The sequence below is a fragment of the Rhynchophorus ferrugineus genome, unplaced genomic scaffold, assembly GCF_030347505.1.
Source record: "Rhynchophorus ferrugineus isolate W39M unplaced genomic scaffold, kcgeb_rfMv2 rfM7, whole genome shotgun sequence".
NCBI classification, from domain to species: domain Eukaryota; kingdom Metazoa; phylum Arthropoda; class Insecta; order Coleoptera; family Curculionidae; genus Rhynchophorus; species Rhynchophorus ferrugineus.
The window spans coordinates 17,237,531-17,263,843 of record NW_027472586.1 but is presented as its reverse complement, the minus strand read 5'-3'; the positions used below and the strand labels follow the sequence as shown (position 1 = coordinate 17,263,843).

General features: G+C 31.5%; 1 protein-coding gene across 2 annotated transcripts in view; it reads right to left on the bottom strand.

Moving 5' to 3' along the window:
* The window catches only part of LOC143199667 (sodium-coupled monocarboxylate transporter 1), a 156,932-nt gene that overhangs the window by 70,625 nt on the left and 59,994 nt on the right, over window positions 1-26,313 (bottom strand). Inside the window, exon 1 of one of the 2 annotated variants that reach the window (XM_076409634.1) lies at window positions 12,142-12,540. The exons of the other annotated variant lie outside the window; for it this stretch is intronic. The gene's annotated coding sequence lies outside the window, so the exon portion shown is untranslated. Of the gene's footprint in view, window positions 1-12,141; window positions 12,541-26,313 lie in introns of those variants that run through there. 2 annotated transcript variants of the gene reach the window in all.

Genomic DNA, 26,313 nt, shown 5'->3' with positions numbered 1-26,313 from the left:
GTCTAAAGAAATAAATTATTAATTAATTAACGAATTAAAAAAAAAAGTTAAAGAGTAAGAAATGTTTTATTTTGGAATGTATATGATGTGAAAAAAATACGTTTCATTTACATCGTCTTACATTAGTTTTTGGGGAAACAATGTCCGTGTATGTTATAATGTATATGTTAATATGTAACCCATAAGGATAATAACTGATTATTTATTTATATTAAAACTAATTTTTTGACAAGATATGGTTCAAATTTTACGTACATCATCACACCATTTGATTTCACTGGCAAAATGATCAATAAACATTTTGTCGTATCAATGATCAACGGGAACAAAAAATACAAAACCTTGTTTGTTTAATTTATTTTATTCTAGGTAGAGTATAAAACAATCTTTTCACTAAACCTCATAGTTATCAATTTTAAAAGAAATATTCAGTTACTTTTTGATCTTGACCTTATAACTTTATATACGTATATAAAATGTGTAATAAAGTTCATTTTCTATATCTGAAGATATATGCATTAAAGTCTTAAAATTTTCAATGAAATATTATACAATGAGTTTTCCGGGATACAATGTCAAAAATCGTTGCTTCTTCAGAGCGGCAAGATAGTATAACTCGATAAGGCAGTAATTAGTTCTCTGTTGATATCAAAACTATTTTTTAGACAGAGATACAACATGTGGTCCTAATTTGGCGTACACAATCACGTTATTTGATTTCAGTGGCAAGATCATCAATAAACATTCTGTCATATCATCGGTAAAAAGAAATAAAAACATTGTTGCAATGAAAATAAACAGGTTATATTTGTTTTCTCAAAACAAATCCAAAGGTCAAGTTTGAAATGGATTGTTGGCAGCGTGCGCGATGAATACACGCTCACGGCCCAAACTTTGTTCCATGGAAATCGGATGATTTCATTCGTTAAAACCGCTTTCGTTGGCTCGCATCTTTGATTTCTAACAAATAATTGACGATCCGCTAAGTGCTATCACACAGAATGATAAATGACAAGCCGATTTATTATCGACGTCAGGAGAAAACTATGGATTTAATTTGTTTGCTGCCTGAATGGGCCCATAATTATTGATATGGATGTAAAATGAGTTAATTAAACTTAATAGAATCGCTTTTGTGGTTGGTGAGTGGTAATAAGTATAAACGCAATTGTCTTAGTAAAAAAGCACTATTATTTTCAATAATAATCTGAAACTTTCATCATATCAACTTTTCCTTATTCAGAAAAAAATAGTTTCAAAAAGGTGCTGACATTATTATAGTTATATTTCGATAAAATCGTATCCTTTGTAGTTTCATTGTTTATGTTGAATCGTTATATGTTAAGGCGCTTTTATTATACATGATTTACACGCTGATGGGCAATATTTCTTTCTTCGATGGTTAAGATAGTTCGGATGTCCTCGACGTAATTAGTTGTAATGTTTGACATTTATAAAACGTTAGGTTAAGTTAGAATATAGGCGGCCAATAATAAGCAATATAAAATAGAACAAGAATGTAAGCGTTTAAGGAAACATATGTAGTCTGTACAAATTATAATAAGTGAATAAAGTCTATAAACAGTTCAAAATACACTATATTATTTGGTGAACCGAAATCGCGGGTTAAACACCCCAACAGTTTAGAAGTGGTGTTTTTAATGCAGTTGTCATCCAGCACTATCATTATATATGGTGGCTCAATTTTGAAGCTTATTTTTACATTAACAGCTTCGTAAATAGCACAGGCTTGCAAAAAAGAACTGTTTAGATTTTGCGACGAAATTTTTATGTTTTTGGTTGTACCGAATCCGAAAACGACTTCCTTTTTATCATAGACACAGACAGATTACTTCACAATTTGTCTAACTATGTGAAACAAGTCATTATATTAAAATAAAATAGAATATTAATATTGTTAATTAATAGTTGATAAATGTTGATTAATAGAATTGAAATAGAATAGATTTAAATAATATTATTTTATTTAGAAACCATTAACAATATATATTTTTGTATCTAATATATGTTCGTTAACACAAACTAAAACCTTTACTTTTCTTTGTGAGGTTCCTCTTTATTTATTTTTTGAAGTATCCTATCCAAGACGTCTGATATCTTTGAGACCCTCCATTTAGCATCTCTTTAGTGTAGTGGTGAAATAGTTCATTTTCCTCTTTTCACATCCCCCAATTTTCTGGAAAGTAGTCAAGATAAAAATAAAGAAAATCTATACTTTTAGCCGCATTAGGTAACCTATTTTATGATTGCCTATATATGTATCTATGCCACTTTAAAAGCGGTCTACCTTTTTTTCAGTCATAAGTAGTCTGTGTCTTCACTCACTTTTGATTTTGGCTTGGAAACTTTAAAACTATGTATTTGAATCATTCAATCAATTCCGACTTTATGTGGAGGTACCAATCTTACTACTTAGCGGGCGTCCCTTTCACCAGCCTTAAGCTGCTTCAATCTATTCTTGATCTATTATTTTTGGTTTAGTAATCTGATCGGTTTCTGCTGTCTCATAGATACAAACAGCAAGGGAATTTGGTTAACCCAGCCCAAGCAACATGCTCAACATATATCTATATTTAAATTTTCGAAGAACCAATTCCAAGTTATCGTAAGTTTCTTTGAGTGGTATGCAATAACTTACAAGAGTGGAAGCATAAAAGCCGCCATTGTGAAGCATAACTGCTTTAAGGCTTCTTCCTGAATTTATAAAGAAATCTCCTAAATCCTGACGTCCTGGAATTGCTTCCATATTATTGTCGTATCTAGCGCATCAAAACACACAGAAATCAGTTGAAAATACTCGAAGAGTTTTTTTGTCGCAGGCTTGTGTAGTCGAAGTTGAGACAATTTGGATCCAGAATTTGAATTTTGGATCACCATATGATTCTTAGAAAACAAATGCATCCACAACTTCGAAAATGAAGGTAATTCTAAATATCACGGCATCATAACAGGTCAATTGAAAAGTCCCCGGCCTGACACAAACATGGCGCTACTAGAATTAAATCCATATGTTTTTTAGTCAGCCCTAACGCTCAAAAGGTGCGTGTATAAATTTGATAGCTGTTGGATCATTATTTTCTGAATTATAGTATTTTGAGTGAAGCAACTTTTGTTATGGTGAAAAAAATGGATAAAAAGGAATTTCGCATGTTGTTAAAATATTGATTTTTGAAGGAAAAAATTACAGTTGAAGCAAAAACTTGGCTTGATGCCGAGTTGCCGGACACTGCCCCAGGAAAATCAACCATCAAGGATTGGAATGCTAAGTTTAGACGTGGTCAAATGAGCACCGAAGATGGTGAACGCAGTGGAGGCCCAAAAGAGGTTGTAACCCGATATGTGACAACGAATGAAACATGGCTCCATCATTTCACTACGAAGTCCAACCGACAGCCATCCGAGTGGACTGAACACGATGAACCTGCTCCAAAGCGTGGGAAAACGCAACAGTCGGCTGGCAAGTTTATGGCGTCCGTATGGGATGCGCATGGAATAATTTTCATTGACTACCTTGAAAAAGGAAGGACCATCAACAGCGACTATTACATAACTTTATTGGACCGTTTAAGGGATTAAATCGCCAAAAATGGCGGTTCAAATGCACGGTTCTACTGTTTTTTCAATTCATGATGTCAGACGAAGATGTACGAATTCCAATGGTAATATAAGCGAGACGGAGATGTATAAATTCCTTCAGGAACTAACTTTAAAAAAGAAAAGAAAACAAATAATTGTTGAATACTATTATAATAACAATACATAACATGTTTTAAACATTCAAACACTGTGGATCTACCCCACAAATGTTTTATTGTATTTTAATGTGTTAATTGCTATTTTTAAATAATATATTATAATAAATATACACAATACAATAGAACTTAAACAAAACCTAACACTAAAGATGTACAATAACCATAAATAGCAAATAAAAATTAAACATATATCTAATCATAGAGAAAAAATCTAATTCACGACATAAATAAGATAATCCGAATGAAATGATATAAACGCTTTATTTATTATTGAGCCAAAGTATTTTTTAACAAAAATGTAGAGAGTAATCGAATTATTACCTGATATTGTCATGAAAATAGTCCAAAGTATTTTACTATTTATCATTCACAATTTTAATATTCTTACGCTATTACATTAACAATCTTGAAAAATATAATTATAACATTCTGCTATATTAATATATAATATATTATTTACAAGCAAACTACCAAAAAAATCATAAAACTATATATATTACATATAAATCTAGGCAAGCATAAATTGGATACACTTTTGTCAAGGTCGCGGCTAGGGCGACAGAGCCAGAACGTTAAAAATCAGTTGGATGAAACTAGTAGAACCAAAAATAGTACCTAAAAGTGCGATTGAAACAGTCGATAGTAAATCGTAACAAAATCAGTCGGACCGAAAATAGCAAGTGAAAACAGTTGACTGAAACAGTCTGTCGTAAAATGTAGTAATATCAGTCGAACTAAAAATAGCGACTGAAGTAGTCGATAGTAAAAAGTAGTTCCCAACACTAGAATTGGCCGTCTAAATTATGTGACATAACATCACTTGACTTCTCATGTATGTGCCATCAAAGCCAATTGTCCTATGGGAGACCTTATATAGTATACATATATCATGATATAATACACAGCAAAAAATTCTGGTCAAGGTGGGGAAAAGGCGTCAGGGCGAAAATGTCAAAAATCATGTAATCTCAGATAAGTATAATGGGAGTATGGTGGAACTATGGTTATCATGTGGCTATGTCTAGCACCACTATTAGATGCAATATTAACAGTTTCATTTTTGAAGTAAGGTCCAATGATGCCTTTAGTCCTCCAACCTTCTTTATTCCTATTATGCAATGATTTTGGATAGCACATTTACCAATATCAATACGGCAATCTTAGTCTCTGGTAACGGTTATTGTTGGACTGTTTTATAAATATTATTACAAGAACATTATAAGAACATTAATAAAATGTGTGTAGTGCAAAATATAGAAACAGTCATCACTATTCATGCAAACATTTTTTAAAATTGTTTTCAGAACTGATCTTATAGTACTATGTATTTATTAGCACCTTTTAAGATCGATGATTCATGATATGTGCTCTTGTAATTGCATGTAATCGTCTAATGAATATAACATACGTCATTAGCAATAGTATTGCCGCAGTTTCATCATACAATTTCCCAGCGAGTTCCGTAAAATTATTACTAGCAAATTACCTTTCAATGTCTTTGTTTTCTATGCATTAATAAAAATGTTACCAATAACGAACAAATGATTCGGAATTTCTGAACAACTTAATCGCAATCGTGCAGCATGAAAGATTGTTTATATTGTAACTTAATTTTCATTCAATAAAAGGTTTGTAGAACGTTCAATTAGTTATATATTTCATATAATATATTGAGAAAAATGAATATGGGTTTTTTTCATGTTTTTTCTCTGAAAGTGATTCGTATTAATTTCGAACACTAACCAATGATATGTGCCGCCATACAATACCATCACTGCAACCTTGCTATATTACTGCTAATCACCAATCCTATATTGTTTAATGCTAATCGGATGAGGCAAGATCTAGGCTTTAGGATCGATGCATCAAAACCTAATTGCCTAATTCAGTATGAAAATCCGCGTCAAACTAATATTTTCACCAGATTCCTTCTTTCCACCCCCACCTTATCATTCGCTTTCCTTACTTTTGATGTGCAACGGCCTTTCAAGCTTCTATAATCTCAAGTAACGATCTTTTTCTCGCACTATTGTCAAATGTATCAAAAATGGAAATCGAAATCCAAGTATGCAGATGCTTTACATGGTCCAAAATTGTTTTATGAGCCAGGTTTATTTCCGTTTAATTCGATATTTTTAAGAATTTCATCAAATCTTGACGATTAGGTGGCCAGAGTGAGGTTCCTCTTTAATATTGAAATTTCGAGAATGAAGATAAGTAAACCAAGTCCTACGGGATGTAATATATGTCACTAGTTATGATTTACATTACTCCCAGTTTTATTTATGAATTAAAAGTAATTTATGACGCATTGCTACTAAAAAATACGTTATCGTTTGATGCATGAATTGTTTATCATGGATACACCGAGAATATGGAAAAATATAAATAATTCCGGACTATTAAGTATTTAGCAAGGCATAATTTTTCGGGTTGACATTCATATATAAGTTATAAAATTTTAATGAGTTACTGTATGAAATGAAATATTCTATAGGCGATACCATTCGTAAATCTGACCGGAGTTGAAAGTACTCATTATAATTTATTAACAGACCATCACCGATGAACTGGTTCAAACCGAATTTTAGATTGGTTGACCAGCTGTTTCCGAAAATATAAATATTTCTGGAACATTTTTGAGGACGTTTTTACTATAAGGAATTTTAATATGAACATAAAACATAACATAACAACTGACGGTAAAATATTTTCGTTTTTTTGCATGCTTTTCAAAGCAGGCTCACGCACATAATTTTAAACGCTAAACAATGTCTTGTTACTTTTGTGGTGAAACCATATATCCGTCATTGTAGAACTGGTGAGATTTCTGAGAGAAAAAATTGAAACAAGCAATTTTGACCAGCATTTTTGAAGCCAGCTTTACAACATTAAAACTGTTTGCAGAGACCGAATCAAGGAGTAGTCGGACGGGTCAAGGTTCGGTACATACGGTAGATGTATCAAAGCAATCCAGCCAACTTCCTTCAATTGTTTCCAATTTATTAAAGATGCGCGTAGTTCAATATTGCCATGATGGAAGACAACGCCTTTCGCGTTGACATTTCGCCCTTAATGGTTTGGTCGGGTTACACAAGCTCTAGATGGACAATTCATTTCCGCTTACGCTAAGTAACGAATTATTCAGTTATGAATTATTATTGAATTATGTTACACAAGTCTACGAAAAGGTGACCGCCTTGTGTTCAAAAGCTACAAAAAATGTCACTGAAATAAACACACTACTAAAATCTTACATTATAGCCAGAATTTTTAGAAAGAAAAATTCTAAACTAAATAAAATAATTGAAAAAAATATCTAAAAACTACAGTTAATTATACAGTCGCAATTTATAGGTAAAACCTCTTATCACTATTGCTTTCAAGAATTTTGTATACGTCTGAGAGCTTGTCGCCGTCCGGTTGTCCAATGTACTATACATTATTCAAAATATTAATTTTAATTATTACAGGTTATAAACCGACAATTATTATTTTGGCCCTTTATTTTGATAAATTTTAAGTTGCTCCGTTATATAATCATATTACTTTCTTTGAAAATGCTGAAAACAATAGATATTCAGAATCACAAATTGATTGCTACTTTAATATATTATTTCGAAAAGGAACGAGATAACAAAGGCCCCCTTCTGCCCTACAATTTTATTGAAAATGTTTTTAGCGGGTTACTGCCGTGCTAAATATTACTGTGGGTACTATGAATAGCATCACTTACGAAATGAAGAATAATACGTTAGATTCACCCAAGAAAACCCGTCTACATACAAAGTGGGTGACCAATCTTGACCATCTTGATATTGGCTCTATTCGAGACCAAATATAAGAATTGTATAAGAACAGTAAGTACACAAACTATTCTATCGATATAAACAATTTAATAAAATTCTTTTAGAGAAAATTGTCTCTCTGGAAAGTATACATAAATGAATTAGAGACACGCAGCTTTTTGGGGGATGTAAGACATCCTTTCACACACTTTTACAGGGCATAGGGTTTAAATGGTGTAAAGATAACCCTCAGAGAGGTTTAATGAAACTTCCAGACATTACCTTAAAAAGAATTCAATTAAAGCATACAATAATATAAGAAACTTGAATATTTCAAAATGTTTCATTGGCAGGACCGTAACAAAAAAAGTGTAAAGACAATAAAAATTGATGGAAAAAGTTACAATACAAAAACTGTTTGGATATGTGGAATGACTGAAGGAAGCATTGTCAACCATAACACCTTCGGATTGGATGAATTCGATAAGACATACAAAGGATGTAATTGATAAATGGTAAAATCGTTAACATGTTTTAGACAGATTAGAAATTAACAGTTTAGTAATTGAATAGGACAGTGAGTCGTAAAGTGAAAGTGACTGAAGAAAACTTTCAGAATATGTGATAATGCTGTGCAATGCTGGAAATTCCTGAGACAGAGTGATGAGAGTGGTAACAACTAAAGGTATGCATTGAATTAATTGAATATAACTATAAAAATTGGTTTTGTAGGGCGTGAATGATTTGTGTGCACAGATATGATTGTAATTGTTCAAAATTAAACATAAGCATTAGGTTAGAACATACGAGGGGAGAATGAATACTAACTATTTTGTAGATATAGTAAAGGCATTAGACAGAATTCAGTGATTAATTTTATCAAGAATGATGTACGTAGGTAGTGGCAGAAGAAATAAAAATACATCTCATACCAAGATGACTTACCAAGTAAACACACCATCGAAGAAAACAAGAACTAAACGTAAAAAGTAAATATGTTTTCGAATGAAATTAAAATTGTTTTCTCAGATATATAATTGTTAATTAGGTGGATTAGGCCTCCAGGGGGATAACACTACATAAAAAAACGCGCCTAAAAGTTCTACCTCGTGGATAGTGTGGAAAAGAGTTAAAAGTAAACAAAACAAATCTAAATTTGAAACTATTATACATGTGTTCTTAATTGTAGTTTTAAGTCCTTCGTAATATTATATGTATTAGGTGTACATTAATGTTAAAATGAATCATATTTGATGACATTTTTATTCAATTATTTAATTTACATTAAAATTTTCTTGTGTCAAAGCCAAACAGAACAAAAACTCAGAGTTCATTCGGCAACATTGCAATATTTCGACGTCACAAATATCCATGATGCATTTCTAAAAAAACTTTAAATAGACTATATGTGGTTAGCACTTGTGAATTTTTTTTGGTGATGTATCTTTGGGGGTATATAAACAAACCATTGATATCCCGAGAACCAATAAGAAAAAAGAGATTATTTTCCATAAACAATTACAATGTTTTTATGTTTATATTATACAAAGACTCATTAAGAAATATAGATTAGTTATTCTAGTATATTTTAAAAATAAATAAAAATAATAACAAAGTAAATAATATTATATATATATATATATATATATATATATATATATTATATATAAGATTAAAATGAAAATTAGATGAGTTAATCATTGCAATTATGGCTCAAATAAAACATCAATCATCTTAATACTTTTGTTTATCAAAAACCATATGCCAAACCTGATATTTTAATAATTGTTTTTGAAGCCCAAAAGCAACATAACCGATAAACTGTTTTCGTTAAGGAACTTCTATTTTCGTATCTTATGGTAAACGTCCAAAAATCAATCAAATGACCAAGTGTAAAATTTGTTTCTAAAAGGGTTTATTTATAAGGTGTCGGTTTAAATATAAAATAACCATCATAAATTATGAATAATCATCCGAGAACACTTGACTCAATATACATTTTTGAAATAATGCCAAGATTTCCTTTAAAAATAAAAAACTGTTGCTTAAAATTTTCTTTTAAAAAACTGCCAAAGGCATATTTAATTTTTCTTTGGTAAAACCAATTTTTAACATAAAATATTAATGATATTTAAAAAAAAATGATTATCGTTAAATAATCGCAATAAAAGTTGTAAAATAAAAGGAACCGTTAAATTATCATACAGTTGTTTGAAATAATTCTGGTTGATTTTGCAAAGTGAATGAATCCTTAAAACCAGTGCCTTCACTATTTTTCGTAACATTTTACGTTGTTACCTACAGTAACACTTTCTAATAAACTGAATTTTGTAAATATCTAATTCTTGAAACGTTTAACGTATACTAAAGTAAAATAGTGACGCAAATTATTTCGTTGGGGTATAATAAGCACAATAAGTAGATAAATTAAGTAGTTTGTTGATTAGATGCACTATATATGTTATATAGTGCGACTGATACCGCACAGATTACACTGAATTATGTTAGGCTGAATGGTGAATACTTTCCGTAAAATAAAATATGAAAGTACAATATAGGTTTGAATCAGTCAGTAAGATTCCAGGAAGAGCATAACTCTGTTCTCCTTTGAATTCTTTTAATTAACCGGAATCAAATTCCTCGTTAAGCAAATATGATATGCTGACGTTGGATTGACAATTGTTCTGCAATTACTCGAAGCATTCCTTTCTGTAGTTTGGTGGATTTCAGGCAAAAATATTGCAGTTGAGGCAGTATGTTCATAAAAGGTTGATTGAAGGTCTTCAAGACCCTTAGTCATGAACTACTACAGTTAGGAAACATGCATGTTTTTAAAACAATGCAGTCCGTGAGTTCTTGGTCCAAGCATTTCATTACATTCGGTCTATTCGGTTCTATGCCCATGAAAAACAGATTGTGGTTGCTGTGAGTTAACATATTTTGGTGTAACTTGGAGAGAGGCTTCAAAGTATTCGACTGCCAAACGCGAATAGCAGTAGCTCAGTTTTCAGCCGCAGACTAATGGAATTTGGAGTCACCAAAATTGGGACACCATTCTATACGGTGTGGAACTTTTGGTAACAACAGTACTATTCGGATTATATAATGCTAACTGGCGGACGAAGGTACAGGCCTTACTCATAAATAAATTTACTAAAAATATAAGCCTTCCAAACGGAATAACGACCACGTACATCCCTTTGGTCCTTTCTTTAGCGTTAGGAAGACTCTATGTTTATGCTATACTAAATGGTGTAATACTAAAATAATGATTTCCGCAAAATAAAACTTTCAAAGTAAAATAAAACTTTTTTATATACATTTTAAAGTCTCGTTTTACCAACTGTGAGTTTATCTGGACTGGTCCTAAAGTTTAACGTGGGCTCCGAACCACGATCCTCAGCATTATGCCTACGTACTGGCGAGTGACCAATTTTAGAAATCATCCCAGAAGACATCCGGTCTTATCCAGCCTGGTTCACGCCAGTGACTGGGATCATTTTCCTTGTCTGATTTTACACTCTTGCCTTGAACATTCACAAATTTTAAACAATAACAAACACAAATTTACGACCATGCTCCCGCAGGATTCGAACCCGCGACTATCGCAACAATAGGAGGACGGTCCCATCGCCTTTACCACTGCGCCACCAAGCCTTTATATTATTTTAAATAACATTATCGAAATATTTAAATCTTTTAAACAATTTCAAAAAGTATTGAAAGTACTGTATTTTAGGATATGTTTGATTTTTATCTTGAATTTATTTTCAATAATTTCAAACTTTGTATATTTGATTAACATATGATACTAAAATTAAAAGTGTTAGGATCAATGAATCCTAATATTGTTAAATGTAATATTATTGATTTCTCCATAATACAATCACCTTTAGTTTTAGTGATATTAAATTTTTAATGCCTGCTTCTTTCTTTTAAAATTTTTATGAATTAAAACAATAGGGAATAAAAAAACGAGTTAACAATGAAGTAATTAATTAGGAAATATATGGTTTCAGATGTTTAACGTTGCTCCATATTTGCCTATTCGTTTAATTGTCTTTTTATTGAAGAATTAATATAAATTATATTAAAAAATATTATTTGTATTGCGTTGAATACGTTCAATAGTTTAATATAAAACAAATTCTATAAATCGGATTAATAAGCGAAACAAATATTCGGTAAATATTGTTTTTCTCTACATTTTAAACATGCAATATTGCAATAATATGTTTGAATGATAACGTTGCAGGTAAACCTTGCAGTGGACTACGAAAATTTAATAAGTGAATTGATTTTATTAGCGTTTTACGATTTATGTGAATTCGTAAATGAAAATGTATTTATATATTTTATTTCTTGATAAAAAATCCATCAATATAAATGGTTATTGTTTATATTTTATAGTTCCGTATGTATTTTTTTTTGAGTTAAGTGCGAAAGATTTGTTTATACTTTATGTTTACTACTATTATTTTAATGGTTTTCGAGAGGATTCTTTAAATTCTAAGTTCACTAACCTTTAATTACATCACAAAGTAATCGAGTTTAATTCATATGAATACTTTACTTACATTTTTAAAATCCTTAAACGTTTGGAACCGTTTAAAAAAACTACCTAGCACGTAAACGAACGATACGTACACCGAGCCAAACAATCAATGAAATAAACACGTAAAGTTCTCGCCCTGTATTCACGTAAAAGGTGAAATTACAACACTATCACACATACGGTCACTGAAAATCGTTTTTCACATTCGGTCCGCGTCATATCGTTCGCAAAATGGACTGTCTCCCGCTCGACCAATTCCGATCTTTTTAAACCAAACAACAAACCCAAACGATTCGCTTCAGGTAAATCTGGTGCTGGATGCTGCCGTTGTTTCTGCTGTCGGCTTGGCCGCGCGTACGTTTCGTCGCAGAGCCGAAGATGAGGCCGCGGTGCTACGTCCACCGTATGAAGATGGTTGCGTGGTGGGTTTCGGACCTTTTGGCTCAGCTCGATCCCCTTGTTGCTCTTCGTTCTTGTTCGTCGCTTTTTTTCCTGTTCTTCATGTTGCTCTTCTTTTATTTTAACTTGTTGTTTTTTGATCTTGTCGTGAGTTGAGGTGGAGACGGTTGGTTCAGTTGAAAAACGACGATGTCGTTGGATTTAAAAACAAGGCCCATATATACATAATACTTTCTAAGTATTTCTTTTAATTTAGGAAATAGCTAGAAGTCCAATAAATAAAAATCAGGCGAAGAAGATAAGTCCGAAATTATATGGGTTGAATATTTTATGAAAACATCTAAGAACAGTATATCAAAAGATCAATGCTGTGATATATTGTCGTAATAAAAGAGAACAATAATGAGATGATTGATCATTCTGATTATTTTTGATAAATAAATTTAAACAGAGAACACAATACTCAAACTATACGTTTTTATTGTTTGCAATTGAGCAGGAGGCTGGAGAATTCATATATATATATATATATATATATATATATATATATATATATATATACATATATATATATATATATATATATATATATATATATATATATATAAAACAACATTTTAATGTTAATTAAAAAATTTATAAAATAGTTTTTATTTTAACATTAGAATATAATAGCCACAATAGTTTATAAGTTGAGTTATTTTATTATATTTCATTAAATTATTTTCCACACCACCTTTGATATATCCTGGCCTAATCTAAGGTTGGATTAGACCTCTTCGTGGATTATTTGTACACTATTTAAATCCTATGTTTCCTAATAGTCTTTGAAGTGATGACTAATATTCCTCAAGAGCTGCTTATCGTCTGATTATCAAATGTCCACAACGTTTTTGGAAACATTAATGACAATAAGAGATTATAAACCGGTAAATCAGATAGCATTATGTCTTTTTTAACTATAATAAAATGATACGAAGAATTATTGTCTGATAATCATACAAATTTATAAACTGCAATAGGCAATATATTATACTCCACGATGACGTAAGTTCTCTGCTTTTTGGGATACAACATATTTATATATTTTTGAATAAATAACTTGTAAGATATAATAAGTGAAAGGGTTTATAAAACAGAAAAAATATTATGTCCAAATTCCAGCAGACTGGGTTAATTCACAGCCACTTCAGTGTGCATTTGGTGACCTTAGGGAATTCACGGCCTGGAGGTGTTTTTCAAAACTTGAATGTTTCTTACTTGGAATAACTTATGGCTAAAGGTATTTGAACATCTCCTATCCACATTGTGTGAGCTTACAGCTTCAGCTGCGATATTTTTTCCCGAATTCCATTTAACTACGCCAAGGAATGCTTCGAGTAACTACGGAACGATTGCCAATCCTGTCCACATATTCGTTTTTTTGATAATAAATTTGATTGCGGTTAATTGAATGAATTCAAAAGAGTACAGCCTTATGATTTCCCTGGAATCCTACCAACTGCGCCAGTTATAAAATGTGAAAGGGCCTAGGAATAATAAGGAATACGGATGGTTTGAAAATTATGTGTTGTTGATTTAAATCTATAGGCATATAAACTAACTTTAAATTATTTAAAACACGTGGTATTATTGTTTATTAAATCGCATCGGGTACACTTGTAAACAACTTTATATTGAAGCATCACTTAGAGGCTCCGATTTTCAGTATGGGCCATTTCATCAAAGTGTGAACAAAATATTTTCTTAACAAATAGGTTTTACTTCAATTTGATGAAAGAGGCCGCTGAGGGTCTGAAGGAATCGAATTCTGTGTCAAGTTTATGACAAACATTTTCCGTCGATTTCAAATTGTGAATACTGGTTTAGATGTTAAAGTAGTGATTTTGACAACGAAGATAAAGAGCTATCTCTAGCTAAGGACAGCCAAAAAAAATCAATAACAATGATTTGAAGGTACTACTCGAAGATGATCCGTATAAAACATAAGGAAAATATACAGAATTGTTGGGAGTAATACAAGGAACCATATCTAATATTTTCAACAAAATGGGAATGATCCAAGAGCTTGGATATTTTATGCCATATCAATTGAAGCCAATATAAATTGTAAGGTGTTTGGTTATGTATGAAATTTTGCTTCAAAGGCCAAATACAAAAATGTATTTTGCATTTTACTGTTATATGAAAGCGAAAAAAATCATGGGCACCACTTGGTCATGTAACAACATCAACGGCAAAGCCGAATATCCATGGATCCAAGCTAACGTTCTGGATTTTGAGGGATCAGCTTAGTGTGATATACTATGACCTGATAAAATCTAATAAGATCATCAAAGAGGAACGCTATCGACTACCATTGATGAGTTTGAACCGAGCACTGTACAAAAAAACGGCCAGAATATGAACAAAGATACAGCAATATTATACTTTAGCATGACGACACTGGACCACATGTTGCAAAACTAGTGAAAACATACCTGAAAACATTAAAATGGGAAGTGCTACCCCACCCGCCGTATTCTCTAGACCTTGCTCCTTCTGATTACTACTTGTTCACTTGTTATAAAGATACCAAAAAATAGGTGGACTCTTGAATAGATTCAAAATACACATGACCGTTTAATTGATTCTTTAGCAAACATATTGATTTTTTTGATATTAATAAATATTAATCTCCCTTTTCTAATAAGTTTTATACCTTTAAATTAAAACATATTACATAATAAGAACATACTACGTTACTAATGTGTTAAGCAATGGAATAATTTTGCTTCTGAAGATCCTTGGAGTAGCTCATCTTCAGCCGATTTTTTACTATTTAATGATACACTCTCCATACTATTTTTCTTATTTTCTCAAACATTAAACGTGTTTCACAAAAATTTGATATGTGATTATTTCATGGTAACTGTTTTTTCTCTTTGTTTTATTATGTATTATATTATTACTTTTATTACGTATATGCATTTGTTAAAATGTACAGCTACCAAAGCTTCAGGTTTAATCCATTCTTTGTAATTTTTTTCGTTTTTCCTTTTTGGATTCTAACATTAGTTTTTCTTTGAATTGGTACCGTCTTTATGGGTTTCCTTAGCTGATATACTAATTTCTTCCATTATATATATAAACCATAATATTTAAAATCTGTATCAATTTTCATTTTATTTAACATTTTACTTATTCCCATTAAGATAATTATTTTAGTATTTTATTACGAATACTTGAATGATATTTTATAACAAAATTAAATTATTCATGTTCAATAATTTAAATTCAAATTAGAAACAACATTTCAATTGGTGACATTCAGGATATATTGTGTCAATATAATATATTTGAATGTAAATATTATTTAGATTGGATCGTTTTATTTATTTGTAGCGTTGCAAGTAAAAAAATAACCAAAGCGTAATAGATTATATGTTAATGTGTTTCAAACTTCTTAAGAAGAAATAGTGATAAATATATCGATTAGTCACTGCACACGATAGACAATAAAGATGTTATTCAAGGTAGTTTTTTTTACTAACAAAAAAATCTCATATAGACTTGGATCTTGATACAAAGTTTCAAATCTATATCATAAAAAAAAGTTGTACTATCGTCATCGACTTTTATTTTGATTATTGAGAATTATTTAAAATGTTAACCATTACAAATCTTGTTATATTTTAGACAACAATAATAATACACTTCATGGTAAAAGTGCTCAGGTTCTCACCATTCCTTAGTCGTTTTGTTTTGATTCAGTATTATGGTGGTAGATCTTTTTTTATAGTTTCTAAATTACTTCAACTATTGCCAACGATGTTGCATTTGAATGTATCCTGAAAGATTGTTATTGAATACGATATCCATTGTGCATAAAGTTTGGCGTGTCTAACATTTATGTATCACATAATTTTTTAATGAACTATATCTGATATTGACTTCTACTATTGAACGACCTAGTACATATTACACCGTGTTACAATCACAAATTAATTCAGCTTGAGATCAAATGAATATGCATGATGATCTGTTACATATTCAAAAGTTAATATAAAGTAGACTTTAATGTAGATTGTATATATGACTACAAGAACCAAATATCCTTTCAGTCAGGCAGTAGTTTGCCTTGTTGTATATTCATATGTTTTAATATAATATTTTAGGAAATATATTAGAGACTACGTTGTAGCTTGTTAGAAATAATTAAAACTTAAGACAATAATTTGAAACAATATAAACAAAAAAAAAATTAAATGAAGACGTTTATTGTTTCATGTATCCTGAATATGACTCAGGAAATATTTAGAGTTATATATAGAAATATCTATGTACTAATATCTAAGTTAAAACCTTCATTGATAAATTTTTGAAAAGTCGTCAGAAATTAAATAATATGTGGCAAAATATTAGATGTATTACTGACTTTCTACAGGTTTATATAAAGCGAATTTGTTAAATAATCTCGTTTTATATAAATAAAAACTAGACAACAAGGACAAGAAAATGAATCTACGGAATATTATAAATTGTTTTCTGGGATTTCTCGCATATTATCCAATATTGATTGGGACAAATGATAATCAGGTTAGACGAAATCTAATGAATATTAATAAGCGGAATCAAGAGTAACAGGTCAATTCCCCGGCCTACAATAGTTAAACATATTTTTTTGACAAAATTAGCTTTTTTATTCAACATAATTCCCTTCAAGGGTAATACACTGATTATAGCGATCCTCCAGCGTTTCGATACTATTTTTGTAGTACGATTTGTCCTTTGCTTCAAAATAGGCCTCAGTTTCGGCGAGCACCTCTTCATTGGACGAAAATTTCTTCCCGGCGAGCATTCCTATGAGATTTGGGAACAGGAAATAGTCGCTGGGGGCCAGATCTGCAGAATAGGGTGGATGAGGAAGCAATTCGGAGACCAATTCATGCATTTTTGCCATTTTCACTGACTTGTGACACGATGCATGGTCTTGGTGAAGCAGCACTTTCTTTTTCTTCAAATGCGATCGTTTTTCGGCGATTTGGTTCTTCAAACGGTCCAATAACGTTAGGTAATAGTCGCTGTTGATGGTTCTTCCTTTTTCAAGGTAGTTAATTAAAATTATTCCAGGTGCATCCCAAAAATGCAGACGCTATAACCTTGCCAGCCGACTGTTGCGTTTTCCCACGCTTTGGAGCGGGCTCATCGTATGCAGTCTACTCGGATAACTATTGATTGGACTTCGGAGTGAAATGACGAAGCTATGTTTCATGCGTTGTCACATATTGGCGCAAAAACTCGGATTTATTACGCTTGATCATCTTCAAACACTGCTCCGAATCATCAACTCGTCGTTGGTTTTTGTTAAAAGTGAGCTCGCGTGGCACCCACTTTACACAGAGCTTTCTCATACGCAAATATTCGTGAATGATATGATGTAAACGTTAATTGATATCTTTAGAGTGCCTGATATTTCATTTAATTTCAATTTACGGTCATTCAAAATCATTTTGTGGATTTTTTTAATGATTTCGTCGGTAACAACCTCTTTTCGGCGTCCACTGCGTTCACCGTATTCGGTGCTAATTTCAAGTTTTTGCTTCAACTGTATTTTTCCCTTTAAAATGCAATGTTTTATCAACACGCGAAATTCCTCTTTATAAATTTTTTTCCCAATAACTGCAAGTTGCTTCACTCAAAATGCTATAATTCACAAACTAATGATCCGACAGCTGTCAAATGTATAACGCGCATCTTTTGAGGGTTAGAGTTAACTAAAAAACATATGCATTTAATTTTAGTAGCGCCATCTGTCAGACCAGGGACTTTTCAATTGACCTGTTAGTGTGACTACAGTAATTAAGAGTTTCCCATTTAGAAAAAACTACTTTTTGGTCAAGTTATTTTGGTAGCAATAATGCTTGTTTATGCCTGCTTGATCATGAGATGTAACTTGACAATTAAAATAATGGAAATTAATTTTTCCACTTTGAATTTAGTGTTTGACTATTTTAAAATTATAAAAGAACGGGAATATATTCTTATTTTCGTAGGCGATTGCATGTATCTTGATCAGCGATATATATTGGTGAAAAAATACAGTATAAGTATCAATATTAAAGAACTTAACCTAACTATTAAATTCGATTATTTTCAATCTCAAATATATCAATATCTCTGGCGGTTTTATTGCGTACCAGACAAAAAATAGTTTGCTGTGACGAATTATTAAGGTCAATAAAAGTTCTATGACGATAGGCTAGTTAACTATTTTTCAAAAACTAATTTATAACAATTCTTTAACAATTCTTGCGGGTAATGTATATACTTTACCCGGAATAAAGGTTATTTCAAAAAAAGTTTGAAAAAGTGAAATTTTAAATGCGCCCTAAAACTTTTTAAATCTGCGCGTGGCGTAGTTGTTTTGATCGCACTGGATGGTTTGCATTGGTACAGGTTTTATTTATACGTTATTTTAATAATATTATGCTATAATTAGATATTCTAATATGTATCGATATTATGACGGTCCCTAATCTAATTATACATCGGTAACAACTCCAAACAAGTTGAGTATTTTCGCTCCAAGTGAGAAATATATAATTATATCTTACAAGGCGAGAAACAGCCAGTATAGTTTGAACATAGTTAATTTACTCCCATTAGTAACATGACTCTAATATATGTATTCGCTATTTTAAGTAAGTTTAATTATGTCTAAAATGTAATTAACGTAATATTGAGGTAAATAACACCGTTGATAACATTTGAGTTTACGCCTCATTTGTTTTATTTATTGTGTATTTGATTCCCCAATAATGTTTTTTTAGTTTAATAATATACAGAATTATATGTAATATAGTGGGAATAGTCGTACAAGTGTGCATAAAGTCAGTATATGTTTCTAGAAAATGGGCTTCTAACTGAACTCAGTGAACATTCACTGCTGTTCACTAAATGGACTATATATTTCCAAAATACAAAGAAAAATATTAATGAAATCCAAGTCTGCAACAAATATCAATCAAATCTCATCATAGTTCGATTACGAAAATATAATAAGGAATAATTTCTTGTACACCAAATAGTTCAATGGGCTATACTTCACCAGGTTAAGGTTATATATTATTCATATATTTGATATTTTTGGTCATATATTGAATTGAACAATGTGATTTTATTAAGTTTTTATAGCTTGGTATGCGTTATGGCAATACTCAATGAGTGAAGTAAAGTAAAAGAAACTCAGCATATATTTAGTCTAAGAATTTATAGCAGAATTTAATATGTTAAAGCATGTGTAAACAAAACATTTCCAAACTACTTCATGAAGTATTGTAGTTGTACAACAAAAATTGTAATTTTATTAATAAAATAAAATTCAAAATTACAATTTGCGAATTTTATTTACCCAAATGTTATATATTTTACCATGTTTATAAAATACCGGAAACAACGTTTTGTTCTACAGAGCTCTTAAAAGTTATATATGTTAAATGTACATAACTTACACATTTTTTGTCTGGTGGTTACTATCAACTAACATTTTGGTAGATGTGTCAAGTTGTATATTTGCATCAGTATCTTCAAATTATCATAATAAACTTTTTCAGTAAATCTGCCATGGATATAAAATATTAAATATAGGACACTTGATTTGAATAATACTATTCTCACAGTGCCAACCTGGTTATTATTGTGCTATTATTGGATACTCTTTAGAGATATAACCTACAATTATTCGTTTTCTTGCCAACTGTTATACTGATTGTTTCTTTACTTTAATTAGCAAATTTAGGTTATTTGTTTTGATAAATCCCAGCAAAATTTTTTCATTTATCTTTTCTTTCGGTTGGGTCCGCAAAACCATTATATACTGTGAAATTTTTTTATTATTTAATTATTACTTTGTAACTAGTCGTTTCCGACTAACCTACAAAATCTAGGTATATAACTAGGATCCGTTAAAATAATGTTGATACATGTCACTATTGTATGTTTTACTGACTGTACCTCACTCAATAATTTTGTGTCTGTGTCCAGCTCTGGTGATATCCGAAGGTTGCAATATCTCAATACTAACATGAGAAGAGAGTATTTCCTTACGCTCCCTCGCAATTCTCTTGATTTCTTGATTGACTCTGGGTATCTGCATGTCTTGATGTAGGTAGTCAGTCCTGTATTAGTATTTGGGTACACCCACAATACTTCTCAGGACTTTGTTCTGAAAAAATTGTATTTTGTTTATGTTACTCTTTGCAGGAAACCCCTATAATTGAACTCCTATGACCATATAGGTTTCAGTTTGCTTATATAATAGCAATTTATTATGTACTGATAATTGTAATTTTCTTCCAATTAGCCAATACATTTTCCTATATTTCAATTCCAGTAATTTTTCTATTTTCATTATATTTTCTTTCCAGTGAAGTTGTGCATCCATTTCGAGATATTTAGCGTTGCTGCTTTGTGGAATGACAGTATTATTTAATGTTATTGGTGCTTGTACGGCCTAATTGTAAGTGAACTTCACATTTTATTTTACTTTCGTTAAATTTGATTTTCCAAGATTGTTCAATTATTTATATTGTCACTTGCCTGTTGCCTGTAATTTTCTTGTGGCTTCTTCCCTATTATCTCTGACAGCTATAATCGCAGTATCATCAACAAATGTAGCCATCGTAATATTCTCCATTTGTAATATATCACATGTGTAGAGTAGATAAAGCATAGCCCTCATTACACTTCCTAGTGGTACACCTGCTTTAGCTTCTTTTATTGTAGAGTAAGCATCTTCTTGTTTAACTCTAAACATTCTGGCCGTAATGTACGATTTTAATAGTTGGGTGTGTTGTTTTGGTAACATTTGCTTTACTTTATGAACAAGGCCTTCATGTCAAACCTTATCGAAGGCTTGTGCTACATCTGCTTTTTCAATAACATCTATTATTCTATGGACCTGGTGAATTGTTGAATGCTAGTTAATAAACCCAAACTGGTGTGTTGGTATTAGGTATTTTCTCTCTAACTGTGAGATGTGAAATGTAAGCATAATAATAAGCATAATAATGCAAATAAAATCGAGCGTCTGTGAGAGCGTTTCGTAGTGCTTGTGATTGGTATTTTTCTTAACACGGCGAATTTTGTGTCTTTATTTCTGGTAAAATCGTAATAATCTCACTTTTAGTTTTACAATAAATGTATTTTTAATAATCTGTCTATAGTATATTATTATTATAAGTTAATATTTTTCTGATTCTTTATTACAGTCATCTAGCCCATTCTAATTTCAAAATGTTATGATTATGAAATCTTACCATAAGTAGAATCAGTATGATGTAGCCTATAACGAACTGCTAAAACCGAATGAATATTTTACTGATATCTATATTCTTTACGCATCATGCATCACAACGCTGGGCTACACGTTGTAAAGTTTATGAAGGATACACTGTTGCAGATTGAATGGGATAGTACACTCCAAATCATTCACCAGATATAACTGCAACTTCTTCGGGTCGATGTGGCATGGTTTAGCCGGCCCCAGATTTGGAAATGCTTAAAATTCGCGAAAATTTGTCAATAAATGCCAATCGCTGCCAAACCAGCACGATATCGCTATATTGTCGAAAACAGGAATAACTTGATAAAATTTATACCAGTTTTTTTAAAATGCAGTTAATATATAATAATTATATATATAATAATGTTAATATATATTAATTATATTTTGTGTTGGATGAAATGTACCTCAGGTTATTGATATAAATATATTCTGTACAAATAGATACCGCAAAGATCCGCTTTGGTTAAAGATAATAAACAGACCGTTTTCATGAAACAATTAAGTAGGAATGTTAGGCTAGACACGTGAGCGTGCATTTTTTTCGAACACCGTCATCCGTCCGATCGAAATGTTTAAAAGCTCATCTAAAATCGCTTAAGACAATCGCGTGAGAAACTATTCCTATTCTCTCTCCTTAACAGTCGGCTGGTGCTTCTGTAAATAAGCCGCGCAACCATTTCAAGTTTTAGCGCCCGTCTAGTACAACGCACCTTACCTTGAATCGATTTAATCTTATTTTATAAATGAATATTTACGATACGTTAACATTTTCATCGGCTAACGTCGCCAAAACATGTCATTTTTATTTTCGCAAAAGTTAATCCTTCATGAAGATTAGATCATCTCCGTTTTATCTCAACCTCGCCGAAGAAATTCGATAGCGAACTTGAATGCTAATGAAGACTGTTTTATAACATTGTAAAGGTCGTTAATATAACTAGCTATTAAGATTGGTACATAAAATGGATACATTATAGAACGGATATAGGATGATCACATCACAAGTTTTATGAGAAATATAATTCTCTTTTTTAAATAGAAAACATTTATTTGAGATACTTCAACTCGTGGTTATTTCTTATGGTAAAATACTATTCCTATCTTAGTTAATCTTTCACGCCGATCTTTCCTGCTGATTATCTCTTATTGATGAATGCAGATCAATGAAACACTTTATGTAACTATTTATTTATTCCAGAATTATATCAGTCACCATGTATCATGTAGTAATTATACCAGTTCATCATGCACACCCGAATACGAATATAGACGAAGTTCATATATATAGAACAAAAGGTCGAAATAAAAGAATACCTTAAAAGCTTCTGAGATAAATAAGAAATCTCAATGAAGAAAAAGCACCAAATTACGATCTCGACACAAAACAGTCAAAATCTTTAATCCGTGCTTTAGACTCGGACAGATTGGTAAACTAATCGAAAAAAATATTTTAGAAAATAATCACATCATCAACATAATACCCCGCTGGCAATTTGGATACCTACAATTATTATTTGAAGATTATGGAATTGAACAAGCACGCACTGCACACATAAACAGTAAAAGCTTGAAAAATAGACTGTACCGCACTATAGATTTTCTGAACATAAATCAGACCTTTGACAAGGTCAAAATGGCACCAAGGCATTGTTATTCTGCATCAACTGAAGAAGCTTTATAGTTAAGGTTCATGGTGGGTTGTGCTCTATAAGAAATACGGCCAGATGTCCCTCAGAGTAGCATACTGGGGCCGGCTACTTACTTTATTTTCTCACAACTAATGGATCTCCCAACTAATGGAGACACAATTGCTGCGTCCTACGCTGGCAACATAGCTGTCCTGTCACTACATTTTCTCCCAGAAATTGCTTCATGTCAATTTCAATACCATCTAAATGAAATAGAGATCAGTGGAGAAAAAAGCATACCAAGCCTAGTGAGTCCATATAACTTACACACTCAAAAAAAATTTACCAGTCAGTAAAATTATGCAACGAAGATATCCTACAAGAAAAACATGCTAAATACTTGGGTATTTACTTGGATCCGAGATTAACTTGACATAAACACATATGAACCAAACGTAAGTAACTTGACAGTAAGTTCCGCAGTATATATTTATTAGCAGGTCACCATTAAGACACCAATAAGGTAACTTGAACATTCAGTATACAATTATCGAGCACAGCAACCTATAGCAACATCGAACTTAAAGAAAGAAATATTTCAGAGCAAAGCACTGAACAACATACTAAATATTTCCCAAAGCATAAGCAACAAGTACATGTACGTAGATCTCAATAGACGAATGGTAAAGCTAGAACTAAGTCAACATAGTAAGATATCAGGAAATACTTGCACAAAACACTGGACCTAGCATTAGTGCTGAGTGGAGCAGGATGATAACAGCACAACAGGCTAAAGAGATTTGACAAATCCGGTCTCAGCAACAAAATCACATAGAGAGATGAAATCCACCCATGCCCTTTCATAATAATAAATAAAACCAAACAAATAAGAAGTTCGACAGAAGAACAGACAAATGAGCGAGACAAAGAAGAGGACAGATTATCATGGCGCAGAAGAAAGAGTGAGAGATAGAGAAAGAGAAAGAGATTCTGAACAATCAGATCTATCAGTCCTATTAAAACTATCTTACCTCAAAATATCTGTAGGTTGTGCCATATTAATTCCATGACATTTGTCTAAGAAAGTCTAAAAATAATTTTATATTTTTAACGGTACCTTACTCATTTCAGACCTCAGCCAGACTCTCCAGATTAACCTATAAAATATACGAGCACGATTGTCTAAACTGGAAATAATTACGGAATACGAAAGATAGTAATATCCACGAATGGAAACTAAGAATTGATGTTGGTATCTGTCCTGAATTGGATGTTGTTAATACAGGTGAACCCAAGAACTGGTTGAGTTTGTTCCTTCCATAATTCTAAGTGACAACTTGTCCACTTATCGAAATTAGATGGTATGACGTTTGTTACAGAAAATATACGAAATCTATAACATAGTAGGATGTTTGTTCCCAGATTTTTTTCTGGAAATATATTTTTTTGATTATTTCGAAAATATCATTTATGAGGATTTTCCTGAAAAGAGAGAAAAGATGCAGATTTGACAAGAAATCATAGCAGCAGACCGCATTAGAAGGGTATTAAATGTCAAGTATGAAAGTTGTATCGAATCACACGGGAAGGTGCTTCGGACGTTCCCTAACTGCAAAGCTAAAATGTATCTCCTAAATAAAACAGGCGTGTACAAGGATTCCTGTCTCTTTTCAATTTAAAAGTACTTTTTTTACGCAATTTAAAATTTATGTATGTTACAACTAATTATTAACTACAACTATCTAGTAATTATTTCTTCATATTGTTAGCATTTGATTAATGTACTCCTATTGGTGCACTCCACATATTTTAAAACACCCCAGAGATTTTACTAAGTCTAAATGTAAGGGTAAGTCCATGGTTGTTGAGCAGTTGTAGTACTTCATTTCCAATGTACCATGAAGCGTTAACAATATTGCGACGAAGTTTGGTAAGTAGAATCATCTTAATATTAGATGTATTTGTGCAACCCTATAATTCCACACGGTATATTTACACTGATTTCAACGTTTGCTTGTATAACAAGAGTTTATTGTCAGTTAATTCAGATTGTTATCCAAGAAACCATCGCATTTCTTGAGACTCATACATTCTGCTTTTTTAACATGGTCTTTCCACTTGAGCTTGGTGTCTGATGTAACTCCGGAACCAATAATCACTGGTAGATTTTACACAGTCTATTTTTGCACGTGAAATACATATGTGTAAATTATAAGGTGCCTTGTGAATGTGGGAAAGTGTAGATAAAAGACACTAGGAGGATGATAATAACATCGATAGTAAACAACAACCATATTTGAGATATGGACACCCAAACTAGTCAGCTTTGGTTGAAAACTGGATGGATGCTGGCCAGTTCAATAATGCTGAGATTTGCTCACTCCACAAAACTATTTTGAAGGAAAATATATTTTAATTTAAATAAAATCCAGAAGTTCGACGATTTGAGGTTTAAATTTTAATGAAAATGTAACGAAGAAACAATTTCTCATTGCAAACTCTCAATGTTAAGTGTAAGGAGTTTACCACAACATTTTCGACCACATGGTATTATTTAGTTATATGATTTTAGTTTAATAAATAAAAATATATAAATCTATTACATTTAACATTTAAATGGTATTTCATAGAATCTGAACTTAAAAATACAAATGATATATTACTGTGTACAGATTTCCGCTCACGGTATTAGTTAAATCATTATTTTTAATATTTTCCAGTGAAAATACAGTCAGAGTGTAGCCTGATTAGTTACAAATTACAAGCTCTATTTATAGGATACCATAACATGGGCATTTTTCCCATACGAACCTACGATTATCGTGGAACTATAATTGAA